Source organism: Odontomachus brunneus, unplaced genomic scaffold, assembly GCF_010583005.1.
Source record: "Odontomachus brunneus isolate Ranch 3 - 2012 unplaced genomic scaffold, Obru_v1 Obru_scaffold_020, whole genome shotgun sequence".
In the NCBI taxonomy this organism is placed as follows: domain Eukaryota; kingdom Metazoa; phylum Arthropoda; class Insecta; order Hymenoptera; family Formicidae; genus Odontomachus; species Odontomachus brunneus.
The window spans coordinates 2,498,011-2,506,229 of NW_022639470.1; the positions used below are offsets into that span (position 1 = coordinate 2,498,011).

The 8,219-nt window shown below is 35.9% G+C and overlaps 1 protein-coding gene and 1 long non-coding RNA gene across 3 annotated transcripts in view; one reads left to right on the forward strand and one right to left on the reverse strand.

The window, feature by feature from the left end:
• LOC116842039 (platelet endothelial cell adhesion molecule-like) overlaps positions 1-8,219 on the forward strand; it is a 217,415-nt gene that overhangs the window by 112,860 nt on the left and 96,336 nt on the right. The gene's annotated exons all lie outside the window — the stretch shown is intronic.
• LOC116842041 overlaps positions 6,877-8,219 on the reverse strand; it is a 54,276-nt gene continuing 52,933 nt past the window's right edge. The window contains exon 4 of the long non-coding RNA XR_004377662.1: positions 6,877-6,981. This is a non-coding gene — a long non-coding RNA (uncharacterized LOC116842041). The remainder of the gene's footprint in view (positions 6,982-8,219) is intronic.

Below are 8,219 nucleotides of genomic sequence, written 5' to 3' on the forward strand. Positions count from 1 at the left end.
GAGAGAGAGAGAGAGAGAGAGAGAGAGAGAGAGAGAGAGAGAGAGAGAGAGAGAGAAGTGCCAGAGAGTAGAATACCCGATCAGATTTACGAGCACCCGGAGGGTTTCCACTCTTTGGCGTTTGCTGCCGCGATCGGATGTAAGGGACTCGCGATTTATTCGAGTACGAAGAGACCGCGAGAGATAGTAATTTCGCCATACATCTGTCCGGCGAGCTCTTTAAATCTTCTCGTTGTGTAAGTTATTAACGCATTGTCAGCGCTAGCCGGCCCTTTCGAGATTTCCACAGTGCTCGTCGTAAATCGCGAGAAATCAAGGAAGTATTGTGATGCGATACGGAGAACGTTAACCTTTGCATTGTAACTACACCCCCCAGACGTTGTGCTTTCGAGAGGCACATGTACAGTACATTGTACTGTTTATCACAAACCTTGACTTAATCTTATCACTTCGTAGTAAGAAAGCCCTTAAAAAAACTTCTACAAGATTGTAAAAAATAACTCGAATTACAACGCGTACCTTCGTTCTTTCCGAATGTGAATTTAAATATCAAGCTGATCAACGGTTTGTCGCTTTTCCTAAATAAAACAAAAAATGAAATTACCCAATCCGAAAGGATTAATAATTTGTGTAAATAACATGAATAACATCGATTCGATACATTTTATGCATAATATACATTCAACTTCCCGTTTCTCTCTTAATCAATAACTACCAACGAGAATTTATCAGGAAAATGACGAATTATTTGCACCAAATTCATAGATGCACTATGAGTAAATGTTGATTGTTTTATTAATCGTTTCTTATTAATAATTTTCTCGTTTTATCTATTTATTTTTCATCTTAATACACTGAGAAAAAAATATTTGAAAATTTATTTATAGAATAAAAATTTATTTCACCGAAACAAATTTTATTTCAGAAATATATTTTATATCACGAAAATAAATTTTGTATCATACAAATAAATAAATTTCGAAGTGTCTTTTCCTCAGTGTATAGTATAAATTCATTTTAATACAGATTTTGTTTTAAATAATATTATAACTATTTAATTATTAACTAAACTAACTTAATTATTAATATTACATATTATTGATATTAATAATAAAAGTATATTACTTTTCCCGCAATTGACCTCCTTTCTCACTGTCTTAAGGGGATGCTGGAATAAGCGACGAACTTAATAAACGTCGATAACGTAGAGCGATCATCAAAAAGTAAAAAAGGTTATCATCATTTACCGACGATATCGAATTTATGTACACATAGATATTTATGGAATAAAGACAATTGTCAAATAAGCGCTAACATGATACCGCTAACATCTTTTCACAGATGTATGCAAGTGTGTGTACTACGTTGTCATTTCAATTTTTTTACACATAGACGTTACGTAAATGTGAATGCCACGTTGCCGATATTTGCATTCTCTCCAAAATAGACTCTTGCTACTTTTCTGATGAATTCTTCAAATCGCTTGTATATTACACTGAGAAAAAAATTCTTGAAAATTTATTTGTAGAACAAAAATTGATTTCACAAAAACAAATTTTATTTCTCAGAAATATACTTTATTTCACGGAAATTTTGTATCACACAAATAAATTTCCAAATATCTTTTTCTCAGCGTAGGTGCATCAAAGAAAGAGTGTTTAGAGAAGAGTGTTGTAGGCGCAAGCGTAATTTGCGAATAATTTTTTTGAAAAATACGTTACCTATTATTAATAATACCTATTATACTTATTTTTTATTATACCTAATAATACTTATTATTTACCTATTATTAATACGTTACCTATTATTTGACTTTTCAATATAATTAGCAACAGTAATTTGAGATATCATTTTTATTTCGCACTGATCAATGTTACACTTTATTTTCGCACGTAATTTTATCATACAAATTGGAGCAGTCAGTACGCTGTAATTTTTGAAAAATGAAATCAGTGTCACGATAGGAATAGTTCCACATCGTTTTCATCCTTGAGGTAGGAATGCTCTATTTCATTTATGCATGTACTTTTACTATACAAAAGCATTACGTTTCTAATTTGGTCAAGTCAACACAAAGTAAAATTTGTTGGGAAATGTCGTTAACATGATACCGAATACTTTTGCAAAACTATTGTGCCATGCTGATTCGATAAAATTAAAAAGCCTTTTGCATGATAAAAGTACGTGAAAATGAAATGGAGCATCCATCCATATGAGACAAAAACGATAATGAACAGTTACTATTACGACATTGAATTTTCTGCAAAGTTTACTTTTTCTACCCGCATCGAATAAAAACCCTATTGCATGGTGAAATTACGTGTGAAAATGAAGCGGAGTATCCCACAATATGAGACGAAAACGATAAGGAACAGTTACCATCACGACTTCGAATCTTTCTGCAATGTTTACTTCTTTCTATCTGCGTCAAATTAAAAACTCTTTTGCATGGTAAAAGTATGTGCGAAAATGAAGCGAAGCATCTCTCAATATGAGACGAAAACGATAAGAAACAGTTACTATCACGATATCGAATCTTTTTGCAAAAACTACTTCTTTCTACTCCCGTCGAATGAAAAACCTTTTTGGTGAAAGTACGTGCGAAAATGAAGCGGAGCATCCCATGTGATCCGGGAGACGATGCAGAACGAAATAGTCAAACTTTATGCCATTTTTGAAAATATATCTTTGCGAACGCGAAAATTACTTAAAAAAACTGTAAGATATCTCAGAATGCGCTCTAGATGCTAACACTATATGACCTAAATAACCTATAGTAACGTGATTTTCGGCCAATATGCGAGAATCCGATGTTCCTACGATACTAAGTTTGATTTAACGTTATGAACGCGACTTTGGGTTATTAGAAAATTATTTTCAAGATTCTGGGCGTGTTACTGAGGGAACAGTGACATTAACGCACATTGTCATCCAAGAAACGATGCAGAGCGAAATACGCACACGCAACGTCATTTTTGAAAATACATATTTGCAAACGCGAAAATTACATTTAAAAACTATAAAAAATATCCCAGAATATGCTCTAGATGCTAACACTATATGACCTAAATAATCTGCAGTAACATGACGGCTCATGTTCAAGAATCCGAATTTCCTATAACGCTAAGCTGAATCCAACGTTATGAACGCGAATTTGGGATATAGGAAAATTATTTTCAAGATCCTAGGCTTATTACTGAAGGAGTAGAGTGAACACACATTGTCATCCTCAATACGATGCAGAGAGAAATATGCACACCTGAAGTTTTTTTCGAAATTACACTTTCGCAATCGCGAAAATTACTTTAAAAGACTGTGAAAAATTAGTCTAAAATGTGCTCTAGACGCTAACTCTTTATGACCTAACTTGCGGTAACATGACCGATTTTCGGCCCAGGATAGGTGCATGCGCGAGAATCCGAATATATAGCTATGATGGATCTAACGCTGGGGGCGCGACGTTGGGATATTGGGCAATTATTTTCAAGATTCTAGGCGTGTTACTGAGGGAGTAGAGTATAGACATTAAGGCACGTCATCCAAGAGATAATGCAGAACGAAACATAAACTTCACGTCATTTTCAAAAATACACTTATGCAAATGTGAAAATTTCTTTAAAAAACTTTAAAAAATTACCCCAGGCTTAACTAACTCGGCTTAATAATTTTGCGGAAACCCAAAACACTTCGGTTCTAATCTTGGCTTAATAATTTAGCGGGAAATCGAAGAATTTCGGTTCTAGTCTCGGCTTAATAATTTAATTTATTGTCTTTAATTTGTCGAAATTTTATTTATCTATCGTCAACAACAAACGCGTATGCATAAAAAGATATCTCCAAAGAGATAGTATATCGTATATAATACGACTTAACAAGTTAAGTATATTAATCAAATAATATATATAGCATACATTGGGAATATATAAAACATATACAGAGCATAAAAAAGCATATATAACATATACAGAACATATAAATATGACATGTATGAAATATATCAGTTTAATGTATCATCAAGAAATAATCCGACGAGAAGGAAGCCTGCCGAGTCGAAATTTCAATTGGCTATTATTATGCAAGAATGAACCAATTCAAAAAATTATAAGCTTTTATGAATGGATACTCCATTCATATCTTTTTAATCTAAACAAAAAAATGCAAGCCTTATAGATGTTTGAAATGAATTAACAGTTTTTTCATTTTTTACCAGTCGCGTCTTTTTGCACATTTTTCTATGGATTGAGCTAGTCAGTACTCTTAAAGAAATAGAAATGTTTGACTCGTTGAACTATTGCGAAAATCTCCGAGCTAAATTCTTTGGTTGGATCATTCTTACGTAACTCCGGCGAATTGCAAATTCCAATGCTCACTTTACTTCCCATCGGACCCAATGCGATTTACGTCTACGTGCATGCAATCTACGTAAAGTGACGCTTTGTATCTACTATATGAGCGTCTAAATTGAGCGCTCACCATTGCGCGTCGTTCCACGGTGTCCAGGGTCCATCAGCCATCCTGTCATTGCATCTGACGCTGCTATGGTCCCCGCGTCCCACGTCGCCTGTAATTCACTCCCGACCACGGTAATCTAACGAAGGTTTCATGAAAAATCCCGTCTCTGTTAGGGGATAAATATCAAGTTGCGAGTTGCGTATGAAATATCGCGAACTGTGTCTTCGAGGAAATATCGGCCTTTCGGATAAACGACGAATATGTGCGACGAATTCAGCAACAGTCCGATCGAGTTATAGTGTATCACTTTGATACACGCGCAACGCGAATCGCTTACGAAGAAAACGGAATCCGCAAGCGAAGGTAACACGCGATGCAAAGGTCGATCTCACGAAATCTTTCGACGTGTGGGCGAAATAATCTATGCGAAATTCTCACGTACAACACGGAGTATCCCTAATGTAACGTTTCGATGGTGCAACGTAGTAGGCTGCAATACAGCTCCGCAAACTTTTGCGAAGGCAATTCTGCAATGTTTTTGCGGATAACTCCGCAATACTTTTGCGAAAACAATTCCGCAATATTTTTGCGGATAACAGCTCCGCAATACTTTTGCGAAGACAATTCCACAATGCTTTTGCGCACAACAATTCCGCAATATTGCGAAGTTCGCGACTCTTCCGCAAATACGATCCGATGAAATTCGCAAACTTATCAAATTAATAATCACGAATATGTGAATAAAAAATCAAAAACTATGAAAATTGTGACAATAGAGATAAATATTCTATTCCAAATTTACGCGAGAAAAATGTTACCGCATGAGACGTCTATCTTCGTTCGATAGAACTTGTCGTGTGCCGCGTAAACAATCAACGCTCGCTAGCATTGTCCATATTGTGTCCCGTGTTAGGAAGCTCCAATTTTAAGTGAAAAATTGAAAATTTTTCTGAAAATTTTCCGACGATCGTGAAATTAATTTTACGAGCAGTTTATACGATTACGTTAGATCGCTTCGCGCAGGTGCCGCATGATATCGAATTTTACTTAATAACGAAGTATGAACTCTGCTTTGTAAAATACAAGCTTACGCGAAAGAGAAAATTGAGAAAATTAACGACTGGCGGAAGATCTACGCGAGTGTTGTGATTGCGCATTTTATGTGGCGCAATACTTTTGCGCGTTGGCGTACTACTCGAGACAAAAAGACCGCATTCAATAAAACTGAATAAAAATTTTACAAAATTTTGAATATTCAAAGCGTATACTCAATACTTTAAGCATCTATCAGATAGTGTTGGGGTTTGATTCAAAATTTCCCCCGAAAAAAACGTCGACCAATCAATAATCTAAGTTAGTCAATTTCTAAGTATGGTACATATATATTGGGAGAAAAATACTTGAAAATTTATTTGCCAAATTTACGTAAAATATGCGTTATCATTAATATTATTATTTGAAAAAGCGATCTTCCAATTGTTTTGAGCAGTGTGATTTTTATTGGACGATACGTACACACATTACAACTATAGCAAAGTAAATCGCATTGATTTGATAAGCATGCACTATCGAAAGACTTTTTGTCTTTCTACTACTCTAATATGTTTATTTTGACTCACCAAACCGCCGATCAGGATAGCCACATTCTGCTTTTATTTCTGGAACAGAAAAATGCCATTTTGCCGATTAGGTTCCTGCATTGATGACGATTTGAGTAAAGAAGTTTGAAGGATTAAAAAAAAATAAACGCGATATTTTTCACGCTGGAAGAATTTTTCGGAATGCATTCACTCTTGGAATATTTCACTTTCCTTTTTCTCGACGTTGCAAATAAATCTCTTAATTAAAATTTTTCAAGTGGTGATGTTATTCAGAAAAAATTGTCCCCGCATCTAATTACGATTTAATGCGATCTTTGATTCGATTCAAATTATCTCGATTTTGAACAAGAGAATTATCAATCTTGTCGGTTTCTAATTACAAATATTAATTAATGAAGCTCACCTTCGAGCTAACCCCGCTCGGCCTGAGCCAGATCCTCCGGCGCAGCAGCCCCTAAGAGTCGATTGGTCGTCTATTTCATCTCTGCAACAGAAAGCAGATTTAATTTAGTGTTACACGCGATAATGGAGGCATTAAGGAATTCTATTTCAAACAAAATAACTTCCAGTTTTATCGGATTTATCGGAATTATGAATTCAAATTAGTGAAACTCACCTTCGCGCTAACTCTGCCAGGCCCGAGCCGGATCCTCCGGCGCAGCATCCCTTTAGAGTCGAGTGCTTGTCTCTGCAACAAAAGACATTATTTAACTGAGTATTAATTAATTACACGACGATAGAGGCATTAAGGAATTCGTTTCCAAAAAGAAAATTTTCACTTTTGTCGAATTTCTAATTATAAATACAAATTAGTGAAGCTCACCTTCGAGCCGACTCAGACAGGCCCGAGCCGAATCCTTTGGCGCGGCAATCTCTCAGGCATCGCATCTTCTAGAGACGCGTGACGTGTGTCTGCTCTATTCGATATCTGTGACAGAAATTTAATTCAATTTAGTAATTTAATAATTTAGTATCAATTAGTTACACGCGACAGCAAAACAAGGAAAAGAAATTGTCGTAACAGCACGCTCGAGTTCGTTTTCAATGCGCAATAAGAAATAATTAAATCATAGCTGAATAAAGAAGTAATAATACCCGATTAATTAATAGATGATGATATTAATATTTAATCGACAACCCTATAATAATATTCGGTAGTATCAAGTAATTATACACGACAGCAATATGAGATAAGAAAATCGTTGTAACGGTACGCTCGAGTTGCTTCCCAATACGCAATAAAAATAATTAAATAACAACCGAATAAAGAAGTAATAATACTCGAATAATAAATGAATGATGATAATATTTGATCGACATTGAGAAACTCGATCGCGATGTTCTCTAATAAGTAAAAAAGTAAATGAAACGCGGTAATTATCTATCGTGGTAAATTACCTATCTCGCAACATCTGCTCGCGTAAGGAGTACGCGTCTTAATTTGTCTTAATTATCGCCACAATTGTCGCAAAGTCGAAACGCGGTATTAAAAATCGGCACGGAATAATCTAGAACAAAACGCGGCGGCTCCCAATATGCTCGTCTCGACGGTTGAGAGTGTGTAGTGTGATGCTTGAGCACGTGCTCGCGCACGCGTGTTACATGGCCGCCCTCCCCCTCCCCAACTCTAACACCGCTCAGTCAGCGGCCCGAGCGCGCCGTTACGACGATCGGTTTACCTAACCTTCGTGGAGTTTAGAGTTTTTGTTAGACCCGTTGCCCAGATATTGTTATTACCGTTTATTCGATCATCATTATTTCATTATTATCCACTCGCGGATATTATCACACGACTGTCAAATAGATGTGATCATCACTACCATTTAATATTCGAGTGTTATTACTTTTTTATTCGATTATTATTTAATTTATTTGGTTATTATTTAATTATTGCTATTACGCATAGGAAAACAACTCGGACATGCCGTTTCTCTATAACAAGTAAAAAAGTAAATGAAACGCGGTAATTACCCGCTGCGGTAAAGCTCACAATATCTGCTCGCGTGGTAAGTACACATTTTAATTCGTGTTAATTATTACCTTAATTATAGCGAAGTCAAATTGCGGTATTAAAAATCGGCGCAAAAGAGTTTAGAAAATAACGCGGCAGCTCCCGCGATACGCTCGCCTCGGCGGCTGACAGCGTTATGGCGTGACGCGCGCCTG